This window comes from Bombus flavifrons, chromosome 2 (assembly GCF_040668555.2).
Source record: "Bombus flavifrons isolate JBK064 chromosome 2, iyBomFlav1_principal, whole genome shotgun sequence".
Taxonomy (NCBI): domain Eukaryota; kingdom Metazoa; phylum Arthropoda; class Insecta; order Hymenoptera; family Apidae; genus Bombus; species Bombus flavifrons.
This window is the reverse complement of record NC_138443.1, coordinates 19,893,237-19,908,605: the sequence shown is the minus strand read 5'-3', so window position 1 is coordinate 19,908,605 and position 15,369 is coordinate 19,893,237. Positions and strand designations below refer to the sequence as shown.

The following is a 15,369-nucleotide window of genomic DNA, read 5'->3' as shown; positions in this document are numbered from 1 at the left end:
AACTTTTTTAGAATTGTGTCAGTCTCTATTCAGAAAAACGTTTGTGTACAACGCTTGAAGAGTATATTTCATGCATTTCTTTGTTTCTATGATCTACTACTCTATGACCTTTTTAACAAATATCTGAATTCTGCTTCGATAATACGTATAGTCGTCGGGGAAAAAAATCCCACAGCATCCGCAAACCAAATAAAATAACCAATAGCGTCAGCTGTTGCTTCGCAATCTTTGAATACCATAAATCGAACATCTAACTACCAATCACCGTCGAATGCCGATTCTCTGATGCTTATGCGTTCTTTTGAATAGTTGCTCGAAGTAGTTTTGAAATTGTTTAGTAAAGCGCTATTAGTACAGATATTTTTGCATTTACGCCATTGGCTTCACGTAAGTTGGAAATTTAAATAAATAGTTACGTTCTGTAAAAAAGATAACGGAACAAAAAAGATGGCATTGTTAATTAACTTTCAAGTTACGCTTCTTGGTATACCTATATACATATTTTTTTAAAAATAACGTGTCGAAACAATTCCCTCGTTCCATGGTTTTCTTTTCTAATTACGTGATCTTATTCTGAATTACGTCGCATGTAAAACACATATGATTTATATATGTGTAATTAAGACGCGGCATGCGTCTTTGGGATATATTAACAGATTGGAACCGTAAGAAATACCTATAAGAAGGAAGACAGAGGACAAGGGGCAAGCGAAATGTTGTAAATCGCGTAAAACGGCAGAGGCAACAGGGAATTTTCATCCCGACGGAATATCGGCAGACTTACGCCACTGTAAATCGGTGGATGCTGCGTCAGGAGCAATGGCGGCACTGGCTTACCTGGCCAGTACCTAACCTCCTCCCCTCCTGTTCGTATCGTCGTCACGTTCCTCTGAGCAATCCAACGAACCTGTTGCCTGTTCTCATCCAGTGTCGTGTAGCTTTCACGACGATCGTGCGCGGTTCATTGCGGTTCCTTCAGCTTTGAAAGTTGTCCGCTATTCTGCAGCGAACTCGTCTACGAAATTCGAAGAATCTGTGTTTCGTCTCTCACGATCTTACGATTCCATGATCGAACGTTGTCTTCGTAGAAAAGTATCTTTCGTCTTTGTTAGCTGAAAGATTACACAATTTCATCGCGTCTTGTGAATCTACACGCTGACCATATACGACGATTCGTTTGTGAGCGGCGCACCGTGAGTGAGATTATCGAGAAGTTATGTTCTTGTCAAAGGATTTACCGAGTGGCACGTTTGGTAATTCGTCATGGTGATGCCCGAAGGATTTACAGTCCGACAAATTACTGCATTCTGTTAATTGAAACGAAGCATTACATATGGAAATTCCTTAGGGACGCACGTTGTCCGTTACTTACGATCGATTATCGATAACGATTTACATACTGTATGCCTGGAGTGATTCGCGCGAAGTTTGGGAAGTTTGTTTCGTGTGCATCATGATTGGTAAAGTGGTTACTTCGAAGATGACGATTCTGCGCGAGAGGAACTATCGACTGGTTTCCTTGAGAGTGGACGAGGCTGTACGCGGACTGAAGGAGACTTTAAGGATTGCACTGTAATTGCAGACTCGATGCCACGGTGGAAAGCGATTTCCTTGTCTCGCATTGGCGTCGCTCTTTATCCGATGTCAGCGATGATTTACGATCGCTGTCAGTGAAATTTTTTAACGGATGGAGTGATCGATAAACGTAGAACGGATCTTTTCGTGATTCGATCGCTTGCGGAGCCGAGTCGGTATCAGATATGGAATTTAATTTTCTCCGATCGCGAAATTTCCTAAGCAATTAAAAATGGTTTAGTTTCGATCGTTTAAAGTATATAAACTGAATTTTCTGTCAATTTTACACGTTGCATTATTATATTCGAAATATCCGAATATATATGATATTCGTGATAACGGTATTGAAAATAATCGATATCGTCGATGAGAACGCGTGCTAAGGGGCAAATTCTTCGATAGAAGTGAAGGAGTTACGATCGTTGTCCATGGGAGTTGGAAGAAGCGGGTTGCAAGATTTGACAAGTTCGTGCTTGTGTTACCAAAAGAGTGCGTTTGTGCGCGCGTGTAGTGTAGTGAAATAAAGTACCGAGTGAATTGCGTCGATTGTCTTTGGACGTCCGTTATCGTACGGTTTCATCCAACGTCTTGCGGCTTAAATTACGGTGAGTGTAACATATGCGACAAGGTTGAACGTTAACAACTTGGCGTTTGGAGAAATCAAAATTTAAAAGTACGTACGCGTATATATAAAGAATAACTATTTTGTTCGATCTATTCCACCTACGTTTTGTTGATTTTTTCATTCGCAAATAAACGAATCGATCGACGCGCATCGGTTCATCGATTTCTAGAAAACAAACGAAGCGCGTAAGGCGCGATGCGCGTTGAACGTGTGGCGATTAAAGGGGACCAACGCGTGACAAAATGTCGAGATACTTGGCAAAGCGTGCGCGGCCTCGTGACTCATAACATAACCTCGAGAAAGAACGACTCTCGGGCAGGTAGGCATTTCAGTGGTGGGCGTACTCTCGAATTCTTGTCGTGTCGTTACCGCTCAACCGTGCCGAGAAAACCATTATTCGGTCAGCGATTATACGTAGAAACGATATAAATTTTCCCGTTTCATAAAATAATTGCTTGCTATCGTATACTGCGATACATGCGATATACTGCGTCGTTTTCGTCTTTCACAGCAATTTTATAGGAATAAATATTTGTCGCAACGTTCGATATCGATGCTTATGGCAAATGCATGGCTTCCATGAAAAATGCTCGATCGTATTCGAAGAAAGTGAAACACGATTAAATGTAAATTTCAGCTATTCAAATCTGCCTACATTTTCTCGAACCTCCTCTTCGATCGATCGATCTTGCGCGTGTTCCGTATCTTTTTATTCTCTTACAAAGAGAGATATACTAGCGAATTAAGAAATGGAGGTTTAAAAAAATTAGAAAGATCACTTTCGTTCAAATTACTTGAAAAGTAATAGCGGAACATTGTTTGGCAGTTTGGCTGGCATGGCCGAGCGGGAAAGCGGTGGGAGCGGATAACGAAGAAGAGAACGAGCGCGAAGGATGCTGGCTGCCGTGAGGCCGTTCGTCCAAGCAGAAGCTGAGACCGCAACCAGAGGTGAGTGGCCGGTCTCTTCTCCTTGGAATGTTGCGTCGCCTCTCGCGTCTTCTTAACGAAGAATGCAGTTTATCGCTTTCGTACGAAGCATCGGGGATCGGTTCCGGCCACGCTCGATACATTCGTGGTCAGAATGGTCGGACAGACGGTTCGAGTTATTTCCGTTGCTCCATCAGCCTTCGCTTTTTTCCTCTTTATATCTTCCTGGCTGGATAATCAGCGTGACGAATACGTCGACGCAATATCGTTTCGATATTTATTTATACCGAAGCATTTTGAGAAGGTCTATAGAGAAGTTGATCGATCCGCGAGACGTATCTTTAGATTAAATCAGTTGCGTTTCGAAGAAAAGCATTTTAACAAGCTTCTTCCGGCTCGCGCTTTGTAGCTCGAGGACCGTGAAATAATTTTATTTCGTCAAATAGGATTAAGAATTAGATGTGGCGCAACTATCGAGTTCGCTGGTGTACTTATAGAGGTGAAATAATCGCGATTAATGTTCGCGCGAAGAATATCAAATAACGGGGAAATTTACATTAGGGGTGAAGCGTAGTAAAGCGACAGAAACATAACGAAATATGTAGAGTAGTATTTTAAAAATGCTGATAAGGAAATAAATGTCTCTTTATATATATATATACAAATATCTATGTATGACAAATAGATATCTAGAACTGTAATAGGAAACGGAGTAAGAAATATTTCGATATTGCGAGAAATAACACGTATTTCGGTAAAGTTCAAAGATACAAGCGAAGTTTTTGACATGGACGCGTTCGTAGATGTTGAATGTATAGTACGGAGTGCGGGAGGAAATAATCTCTTTCCTCAGGCTGGTTGAAGAAACGAAATTCGGACCTTTCTGCCGATGCACTCGTTGCACCTGCATTTTATACAGGTGTACGTACTTGGAATTTTCTTTTCGCCCGACGAAGAATTTCGTTTCGAGACTGTCTCTCCTCGGAGAGGTTCGAAGAACCGCGCTTCTTGTAATTCGTGCTTCGCTGTTCCACGAACCGGAGATCGCAGAACAGATAAACTAGGAATAGACGTTGACGAATAAAAATTCGGTTGAGTCGACTTCGAATCGCGTTAGCTGCGAGATAATACGAGAATCTTGCCGTTAGAACGATAGCTTTTTCTTTTTCGTTTCTTTTTCTTCGCTTTATTCGTTTCGTATCGTTTTATCGAACCTGGTTAATCGTCTCTACACGAGGCGTTAAATCCTCGAGGTTCATCCTTCGTCTTTCATTCGAAAGTTTCGAAACATCTGGACGAGTTCAATACTCGAAGCAATCGCGTTGTCTCCGATCGTTAGTTTTCGATTTTACCGGCAAGATTCTCGAACGCGTTTAACGGGACAGCTTGTTGCAGACGATCGGACGAGCGTTCGTTTCAGCGGGTGCGTATCCTTGCCGGTGTGCAACGTGTTCGTATCGATGCCGTGGCGCGTAATCGCCTTTCGCGAGCGATCGCACCGAGTCGGTAACGCGCGCCGACAGCGTAGCGCGGCAATTTTTTTTACACCGTGCGTTGCGTGTTGCAATTTAAATTCTATTAAGCGTTCTATTCTCGCGCGGAACGCGATTACGCGAGAGATACGAGAGCTAGGATATTCGGCTCGACGAGTTGCGCGATCAGAGGGGGTCTTGTTAACGCGTTCCTCTGCCACGTGTATACAAGTTTTCTGTTCTCGGGCTCGACCAACCCTATCGTTTTTCTGCATTTTCGCTTTGCAACAAATTGTGACTTCGTTTTGTCATATCGTGCATTTGCCGAGAACTTTCGTTAGAAACGAGAAAAGCGTAGGTACAACGAGCGATTGTTAGCGCAGCGATGCCGATATTCGAGTCATGAACGAGGTAGCGAGGTTTTAAATTTTCCGAATCTAGGTGAAGCGTGTTTTCCCGAAGATCGATCAACCGAATTATGCATGCACATGGAGATCGAGCACTCGAATCTCGACTATGCAAATCCTCTCTGGGTGCGAAGGGAGTTACGTACTCGACCAACCAAACAATTAATTATACCGTAACGTTTCGACACGAAGCATATTTACATATATAAAGGGAGATACGAGACGATAAATCTGTTTGTAATTTTCCAGCGAATAGCTCGTCGACCTTTTCGTTGAAATTTTAATCGCGTCTTCTTCGCGACATATATAACGCGATGGTAAATTGAATCTATACTGGCTGTTAAGCACGCGTTTGTGCGTATAAAAATGTTCTTGCTTATTGCTCGTTACGTTGTTGCTCGATATCGGACGAATCTTGCCAGTTGCTCGGTGATCGGCTCCATCGTCGTTTCACTTCCACCTTTCTCCAAGCCAGCTAACCCGACCCACTTGCCAGGCTCATCCTCCGTTCCTTCGCACAAACTTTCCTTCGAACGCAAAAAGTCGGCCGATTCCCACGGTCGGCAGAAACAGTCAGAAACGGCCAGCCTTTGCTTTCGGATCCGTTGTTCCGCAACGGGGGTGCGCTTTTGCGATAAAACCTCTGCAAATTCAACAACGCGTTTATCGCCAGGCAACTTGCCGTCTTCTTTCCCTCCGACCTCGCGAATATGAGTCGCGTTCCTCTCTCTCTCTCTCGCTCTCTCTCTCTCTCTCTCTCTCTCTCTCTCATTCCTTCTATCTTTTGGCGCCTCTGTAACTCTAACCTGTCGTACGTGAATCAGAAATTCACGCGATTAAGTTGAGATGCGACGCGTAGCTAATTTTAAGCACAGTAGCTTTGTCGCTCGTGTTACTAGATTTTCGTCAACTGGTTGAATTTTTAAGGCAATTAAGGTTACCGTTTTGTCTGTTACTCTTTATAGGATCTGCTTTTATCCGATAGTCGACGTATTATTTATAGCACAGGTCGTACGCTTCGAATCGTACGCTTCGAATCGTACGCTGTTAAAAACGATGACTGTTCTTTAACCGCGATGTTGTCACGTAAAATGGGTACTTGGAATGTAGTAAGGAGTTTGAGTCGTAACCCAACTACTAGTTTTCCTTCATAAAGCTTTATTATAAATCTTAACACTTACAGAGATGACACTGAACCGGAGAAAATAGGTAGTATGAGTACAGCCACTAGAACAAGAACAAGAACAAGAACTATTACTAGGACTCGGACTGCCCGAGATGGGTGAAGTCTCGGTTTATATATATTTTGGTTTTAGGATGTCGAGGGGCTAGGTGTGGGTTGTGATGTGGAGAAGTGTTCGAAGGTCGGGGGTCGATGTCTTATCTATGATGTAGACTAAGGTGTGTCATAGCTTCTGTGTAGTCGGAGAAGTGTTCGAAGGTCAGGGGTCGAACCCTTTATCTGTAATGTGGACTAAGCTGCGTCACAGCCTTGGTGTAGGCTATGACGATAAGGTAGTGATGTGCCTAAGACTCGAGGTCGATATCCTATGGTTGAGATGAGATTGGTGTTACAACGTCGTCGTACTTAACGTGATTCTGTTTATGGAAAACTAAATCTCCTACGGAGTACGGAGAATCGCACGAACTGCGTATGATTGCGAATGTTGTTGCGTACTTTTGGTATTTCGTATCGTCGAATTTCCCGAATTGAATTTCATCCGATTTACCTTTGTAATACTTCGTGGTACTTCGTATGCGCGATATACGATACGATATTATAAATAAATACAATGTTAAATGCAGTTGAGTAACATTTTTATAAAATATGAAAACCTCGTACCGTCGCTTCGCAATAGGTGTTAATGCGAGAAGAAAGAAAATCGTTATTCTTGTCTCGAGATTTGAATCTATCGCATAATAAAATTCGTCACTGTCGTCTCGAATATTTTTCTCGACGCGCGGAATACCGTCAGATTGGAACAAGGGATGCATAGGTGTCGAAATTGATGGCACGACTGGAACTTGCGAGAATAGGATCTGTCAAAGAGGCCACTGGTGACGAGTAGCGCAGGTGTTATCGCGATAGGTATCGACCAAGTTCTCGTACATTTCTATTTCCACATTTTTGCCGCAGCGTAACCCACCGTTACAGCGCTATCGATTCCAACTATTCCAACCATTCGCTAAATTGAACGTTCGAACTCTTTCCGTCAATTAACCGAATTAACAAACCCTTTTCCCCCCTTTCTATCGATTTCGTTGAAGGCCCTCGAACTTTCAATAAAAAATGAACTTTTTTTTTGGTGCACTTCATAGAACGGAGCACTATCGCTAAAATAGCCACTACCTTCGATCAATTCCCCTTTTTATACAACGCACGTTATCTTTATAAAGTCGTTTCGAAATAACCACTTTTTTCTTCTTCCTTTCGATAATTCGATAATTCGATATTATGCTGGATTATGAACTCCGAAGAGAAGATCTTGATCGCGTATCGCGTCATATCCGCGAAGCGATAAGTACGGAATCGTAAAATAAATTATCGGCATCGTCGGAAACGAAGAAGGTAACTTCTGTTCGAACGATTTTGCCACGATTTAAAATTAAGGGCGTCTTAACGATCAACGTTCGATGGAAACGTTTAATTTCTGATTAATCGGACCCGAAGAGATTTCAGACACCGCCGACAATGAGACGTAATCTCAGGTGTTTCGTACCGGTTCGCATCTCGAATTACGCATCTGGAACGAATCACGGATGAATCGAAACAATCTTCGTCTAATCTAGCGCGTTCGTCTCCGAGTCGCGAGGTTTTCGGTTCTTCGAAATGTATGTTCCGGACGGAACAAATTCTACGCGATAAATTTCATTCGATCCGAAGGAGAAAAAAGAAGGGAAGAGGAAGAAGAAGAAGAAGAAGAAGAGGAGGAAGAAGAGGAATAAGAAAAAGCTACCTGCAGGGAAACTCGTCTTTCGTCCAAGATACCAGCTCGACTCGGTATTTCGCTTGGAACACGCCATGGAAGTGCTCGTCGATCCGTGTTCCCCGCGAAACGTCCATTACTCTCGTTCATTCGTTCCGTTCGCTTTCTTCTCGACGGCGCGTTTATTCTGCTTACGCTTACGCGCATGGCGCATACCTCTTTCGCCGCGGCGACGTTCTTGCTCTTCGGTCGATCGCGCGTCCAAGCGTTCGCACACGCGCCTTTCACAGTTTCAACCTGTCCTTCTGCGTGTGTAGTAATACAAAAGAACGAACGCAGTTGGTTACGCGTCACGACACGCTCTCCGCCCAGCTAATTCAGAACGGTAATACCGAAATAAGAGCATCGAAAGCGGTGACCGGCCGCGAAAGCCCAATAGCCAGCCCGAGCCGAGATTTTTCTGCCAACCTTCGACTTGCTCGATGCTCGTCGCCGAGCGCACCGGTGAATAGCCAGAGTCGAATATCATATACCTGAGATTCGACCAATATGGACCGTTTGGAATTTCACAAATTCATTGGCCGTTGATAATAATGGAATCACGGATTTCGTAGGCTGCGGAGATGCGAGTAAAACCGATATTGGTTTAAAGCAAGATTGAATTTCGGGTCTGGCGAGCGGTGTGCTTTTCCCTCGATAAATATAGTTTGAAAATTGAAATGGAATTATGGACCTTCGGTCGCCGAAAAGTAAAGTCGTATCGATCGATCTTTCGTTGCGGATAAAATACCCGTGTCTTTCGCGCAAGAAAATTGTGTTTCAACGACTGTGTTAATTGCTCGAAATTGTTCAAAACTTTCATTTTATCTGGTTTCTTTCGTAAGAAGAACGTAAGAAAGTTTCTTCAAAGTTGCAACTTCTCTTTTTCTTTTTGTTAAATATTCGATGAAAGAAAATTTCGCGACAAAAGTAACGATGATCACGGGTTATAAGCTATAAAAACATAAGCGAGTGGCTGGCAAAATTTCCATTCCTCTCCATTGCAGCGCCGTTTTTCGCACGAGTCTCTCTCCGATTCTAGAAACGTGACAAATAATCGAGTTGGACGGAACGATCGGTCAGCTGTTTGAGCGTCGCCGAGCGTTCGCTCTTGGACGTACCGGCCACTGGAAAGAGACCTCGTTTCGCGATCGCTACAGATGCGGTCACTTTCGCGAGTGCGCTCGTTGCAAGATAACACGGACAAACGCGCGGTCCAGTTTCTCCTCGATTTTTTTTTCTTCTTTCCCTATAATGCTTCTAGTCCCTGAGCTTTTCGCGTTCCGATCAATTTTTCACGCGACTTTGAAATTCTTGAACGTCGATTCGGACGACGATAGAAGCGAGGTGCGGCATCGCGTGTCTATAGATTCACGTACCATATACACGCGTGTTTCTTCTCTCTCGCCTTTCGTTCGTCCTTGCGTTCTTCTGCGACGCGTCTTTCTCCGACGAGACTACTCGCGTGCTTAATGCCGCGTCGACTTTGATCCGCCCTTCTCAAAAATCATTTCGTTCGATCCTAAACGAGGCCAAGCTTAAGGAACGTTCTTAAAATCGAAAAGATACAACGTCACGTATGCCGTGCACGAGCGTTTCGAGTAAATTTTCCAACGGCCGTCCGATCGCGCGGGCCAATATCCTGGCGTACGAGGAGCTTGAATCATTTATTCGTATATTCGTGATCTCGTGGAAATTGGAAAAGTATTTTCGTGCGAATTATATCGAGTCACGTAACCTCGTAAAATTCTGTTATAAAGTCGATGGAGACCGGTGGAAAGACGGAAAAGAAAAAGAAAAAGAAAAAGAAACGAGCGTACGGACAAAAGGGAATAGCGTGTGGTGTTCGACCGTTAACAGTCTCGCGACGGTGAATTATACGCGTGACACCTACTCGCGGAAAGCGACTGGAACGAACTGTAAAAGCGAGGAGGTGGAGGAACGGGTAGTTGACCCCTAACCGAAGTCGAGTTGTTCCTTATCGATGCTTGCTGCAAAGTACCCTTCCTTTCGGTGTCCTTTAGTTTCCTCTTCTTTTCTCTTTTTCTTTTACATCGCGTCAGCATATCGTTCGACCGATTTTCCCGCGACGTACATTTACTTAACGCGGAAGATCGCAGTTCCGTTTGCTTCTAAGAACGAAGATGGCCATCTCTCGCTATCGTTTGGAAACTAGCTATCCGATAGATGGGTTGTCCGCGTAAAACAGCTCGTTTCGAATTAAAAATCAAATCGAATTTTCGTTGCGCGCAATCGCACGATCAGCGCAATTATAATTGCCATGTTCTAACTGCACCCTTGTTAAACGCTTATAATAAGTCGGTTTTTCCGTCAACGAACATCGAAATAATTAAAAACATCCAGTCTGCCGGTGAAAAATCACCTTGCACGTTTTTCATTTCCGTATCGCGTTACATCGTTCTAGCGATTCCTTTCCTATCCGGAGTGATTGCCGACGTTTTTCAACGATCTCGAGGACTACTAGCCTTCTCATATCTGCTCGGAAGCGTGGAAGCGGTGGAAGCGGTGGAAGCGACGACAACGCGCCACGACGGGCATGGGCCGCAATAATTGTTTGTTCTCGCTCGAAGCGCTCGTTTCTTCCTCCTCTTACTCTCGTCGTCGTCGTTTGTACGCCAGTAATTTCGTTCGCGTAATTTGCCCGTAAACGCCAAGTCGTGAAATTTTCCGCTAGAGGCTCGATCGTCTTAAATCTTGCGGGCCTTGCGAAGCGCCTTTTGTCACCGTTACGAGCTGTTGCCGCTGCGTGAAATTACCACGATCGGTGAAAGGGACGAGCGTCACTTAATAACTCGATGCTTAATGCGACGTTTACGTTTTACCGTATCGATTTCCGATATATAGTTGCGTCGAAATATTCTTTTCGAAATGCCTCGAAATGCCTTTTCGAGGTAAAAGGTAAAGGTCGTGGTACGATCGTTTCTATTTTTTTACCACGCTAATTCGTGGGTAGATGCGCTGGAAGCTGTTTCAACGCGGAGCAAGTGGGCAGAGGGGCGTCGATAAAATAAATAGCGAGCAATCGAAATTGCGGATATAACGTAGGCCGGCTGCGGGCAAACCGCCCCGGTGATACATCGACGGCAATATCCACCTGTTTCGCATGAAATACGAAAGCGTGCTGTCGCGCTGCGCCTCCGTACATCTTCGATATTGCTCTCGCCGGGCTGAGTTACGAGAGCGTTGCCTTTTTCAACGCAACGGGCCTCGCTCATTGAATACACGGATACCACGGTGTGTCCGTTCGTTCGAGAGCCGGTCTTTCCTGTCCTTTTCGCTTTTTCATCGTCCTTCCGCTTTCCTTCGTCTCGATTCCTTCCATTTGCAGGCTGTACAAATTCACAATTGTACGCTACCGCCTTAAACCGTTAGATGATCTCGATGCTATTAAGAGAAGAAGAAAACGAATCGCAACTGGCGTTGGCAAAGAAGCCGAATCGGACAGCGAACGAAAGACGATGTTTGGCGGCACGGTAGTCTCAGGGAGAATGGCACGTTGGCCGATCCGCTAGAGAAAAATCGATGGCGGACAGAGCGGCCGGTGCTGTGCACGATGGTGTTTCTCGTTTCGTTCGGTCTCTCGACTTACCTGTTTCCGAATGGATTCGACCAAGACGAGATTCGCGAGCGTAATGCCGACGACGGGCGTGCTTCCATAAACGTTACAACCTTGCGCTCGCTTTGTACCCCAGGCAAGTTCTTAGTCCTTTGATCTTTTGGCAAAGTATATCGATACTCTTTGTATCGCGACTATCGTTGCTGTCAACGTTTCATCGTTCAAAGTTATCAAGTACGAAGAATATTTTTGCGAAGAATTAGTAGGAAAATCTTCGAGCTGAACAGTCTGCTCTGTCTATAGATATCGGATAGTGTATAGATTTCAGCAGCAAGCTGGAATATCTTTCTCCATTTTCGCGCGATGCAGTTACGTCAGAGAAGAAATTCTGGCGAGCTTCTTCTATCCCCGAAGGGTCGAACAGCAACAAAAAGAGACATCTGGATCGTCGAGGCGTGAGATCCTTGCGCTTCTGGCGAACATGTGTCTCCGTGTGAATGCACCTTGCTCCCAGATTTCCAACTTCTCTTTTTCTACGATAATTCGTTGACGATTTTCACGATCACCGATTCACCGCGCCATTCGTGGCATTAACCTGTATCTTCTTTCCACGTTCATCTCCCTTTCCAAGTAAACGCGTTTAAGCCTTCAGCCTTCTTATCTTTTCGTTTGCTTATCTCCCTGCAAGCTTCGAAATATCTGATGTAATATCTACGATGTTTGCGGTGCTCGAAATAAAGTTTTTTCGTTTCAGAGATGGTCGATATATGCGTTTTGGTTTCGCGCTTATTTCTTGTTCGCCGACTCGCTTTTCAAAGCTTGTAGTTTGGTAAAGTTTGATCGGAGAAGAAGTCTTCCAAACTTCGTCGTTGTATCGACCGTGACGAAAAATAGTTTGAGTACTCCTTTGTTTTAATTACGGACCGTTCAGCGGTCTTTTTAATTAAAATTTAGCGGATTATGTTCTTCGACTTGAGTCGTCTGGATCGTAAGTTAGGTTGTTTGCAAGTCAGGCGTGAAAAAAAAATGAATAGCTGGTATTTAAAATTCGAACGTTTTGTAACTAGAGTAACTATCAATTTGTTAAATATGGCGATACGATCGTTCGATATATGTTCAAGATTTTGACGACGATATTACGCGAAGTAGGAAGATCGTAATGTTTTGCAACTATCGTATATAGTAAAATCGATATGGATAGTCGAGTAGATTTCATCGAGCGTAACCTCCTCGAGTCGATGTTTTGAAAGCGTTGCAAGATCACACGGACGCGTTTCACCGACTTTCGCCAATTTTCCGAATGCTGTTCGCGTTCCTAACGCCTGCCCTTCAGACCGCTGTACTTTTTTATTAACGAACGCGATAGTCAACCGAAGGGAAGCGTAAAATGCATTCGGAATTCAAACGGTCGATTCGAAATTTCCAACGAAATTCGCCACGAATGGGTACGATTCTTGGAAGTTTTTAATATTTGTATCTAGTGACGTTATATTAGCGATTTACGATACGCAAGAACGCATTACGACACGGCCGTGTAATGTGGGAAAAAGTATGAAGATTTTACTCCGCTTCTGGATGTTTCTAGCGATTTTCGAGGAAATCGCGACTCGCTGGCGCGAAAACTAATCTCCACACCTTCGACGTGGTTGCAGCGTGAACGACAGCACGATTGCATAAACAGCCGATCGATATTCGATCAATTACGGCAAACACTGATCCGTGGGTGGAAACTAACGCGCGAACAATGATATATTTTTTACCAGACTTGTCCGACGAGCCTATAACCTACAGCTTGTAGCGCGTCGATTTTTATCATACAATTATGAAACATTTACAAACCGATATCGTTGATTGGTAAACCATCGCGCAACAAATCCCAGACCACGTCGGCGTGCCAACGAGCGACCTCTTTGGAAATTCTATTCTATTTTTTTCTCTCTTTCCTTCGTCTGTTGCGCGTTATTATATAGATTTCTCCTCGACTCGTTTGTACAGCGACGAATTCATCGTGGAAATTGGATCGACGTCGAAACTCGTAAACGAAAGTGCAACTGAAACGAGGTATCCTCGTTGAGCACAAAGGGGAAACGATAATGGAAAATAGCGCGCAAACTAGCGCCGATTAGAAACGGAGACACGGATCGATCTTGTTTTCGAAAGTCGTGGGCACGACCAAGTTGCGAAAAATCGAAAGAAAATCTATGGAAATCGAATGTTCATTACGGATGCTGAATCGGTCCGATCGTCTCGCGAGAAAACAGAGTTAATTAGGATCGGTCGAGGGCTATGGAAGGTGGATAGGCGAGTGCGTTTTCTCTCGACACACGCGCTTCTGTGCTTCGCCGACCGGTCGGTTCAACAACCGGACGCTCTTCCTACCACTTTGCCTTCTTTCGCGTTTCATCTACTGGCCCACTCGCTCGTCTCGCCTCGAGCCCAGATTCGCAGCGAATACGAGATACAACGAGTATTTTAAGTAATCTCAACCCGTTGCCTCGTTATATCCAGTCGTACTCGCCACGTACCTTCCACTTCGGACCGGACGAATAACAAGCTATATTTGTAACAAAGCGTAATTTTTATTTCAAGCGCACGCTCGAGCTATGTCGCGAAACTATCACCAACTGGTAAACTTTTCGCCACAAATCGACGATATAGGAAACGATGGTCGGAACTGGAATCGTGGAAGGAAAATTTACGAAGCAGATTGCGCGACGAATCGCGAGCTATACGAGGCAACGGCAAGAACGTTTCCTTCGAGGGAAGAAGGAATTCTAACGTGTCCCGGTGTCCCTGGATGTCGGATTCTCGTTCGGAGATCTTTATAGGTTGTACGGTTAATCGCTCGACGAACGGATCCATGCCAATCGCCGTGGGTTCCTCGAAGCGCGACCCAATGGATTCGAAACGAGATGATTTCGCGCGGTAACCAGCCCTTTTACGCGAGTACGTTGCGCCAGCGCTGCGCACCCCGTCTAGAAACGGTAGAAACCGTTTCCAAGAACGCAACTGGCGACTTCTTTGCGCAGCTGCTACCAGCCGGCTTCAAAACGGAAATAAGAATTCCGGATCTGACCAAAAGAAGTCCGGACTGCTTCCAGAAGAAACTGTAGCAAACGAAATGGCGAAATAAAAACGTAAAGTTGCAAACGATATAGCGGTGGAGTAATGGCGACGAGAAGGTGGACGAGTCGGAGTCATTTTCCAACAATATTGGTTTTGTATCGCGAAAGAACGATTCTGTTTCTTCGAACGTTCGTTTTAACGAAACGAAGAAAGAAACATCTTCGAAGCGATTTACGCCGACATCGTTTGTATTTTAACGTATTCCTCGAGTCGTCGAGCATCTCGATTACGTCTAGCGAAAAACGAGGTGACGCAGAGCGCTGGCAGAAACGAAGGACGACACGTTGGTCGAGTCGCGACGACGCCGTGGCGCTACGCGAACAAACATCCCCAGCTGACATACGCGCGAACACGTGTGTCTCCTCCGCTGCTCGTCCGTACGCCGCGCCGCGATGCTTCTTCCATTTCTTCGTTGTCTTCGCTTCTTTCGGCGCGAACTTGTGTCGGCCAGTATCGTTCGAACCGCAGCCGCCGCGAAACAGCTCGGCGACTCGATCACCCGCCGCCAACGTCCGCGCGATTTGCTTCTCTTCGTTTCGGAATTTTCGCCTAGTCTCTCTTCTCGTTCTAAACGGATAGTTTCCAGTTTGCAAAGAGCAAATTGGAGAAACGAATGTAGATACGAGAGTAAAGCGAAAGAGAGATTCGCGCGTTGTCGTCTCGATCCGCGTTGATTTAAGAGACTCGTTCGAAA

At 44.8% G+C, this 15,369-nt stretch overlaps 1 protein-coding gene across 1 annotated transcript in view; it reads left to right on the top strand.

Annotated features, from left to right (window-relative positions):
• The first annotated feature begins 3,038 nt into the window (after positions 1 to 3,038).
• LOC138189583 (pleckstrin homology domain-containing family A member kramer) overlaps positions 3,039 to 15,369 on the top strand; it is a 179,555-nt gene continuing 167,224 nt past the window's right edge. The window contains exon 1 of the mRNA XM_069131617.1: positions 3,039 to 3,148. The gene's annotated coding sequence lies outside the window, so the exon portion shown is untranslated. The remainder of the gene's footprint in view (positions 3,149 to 15,369) is intronic.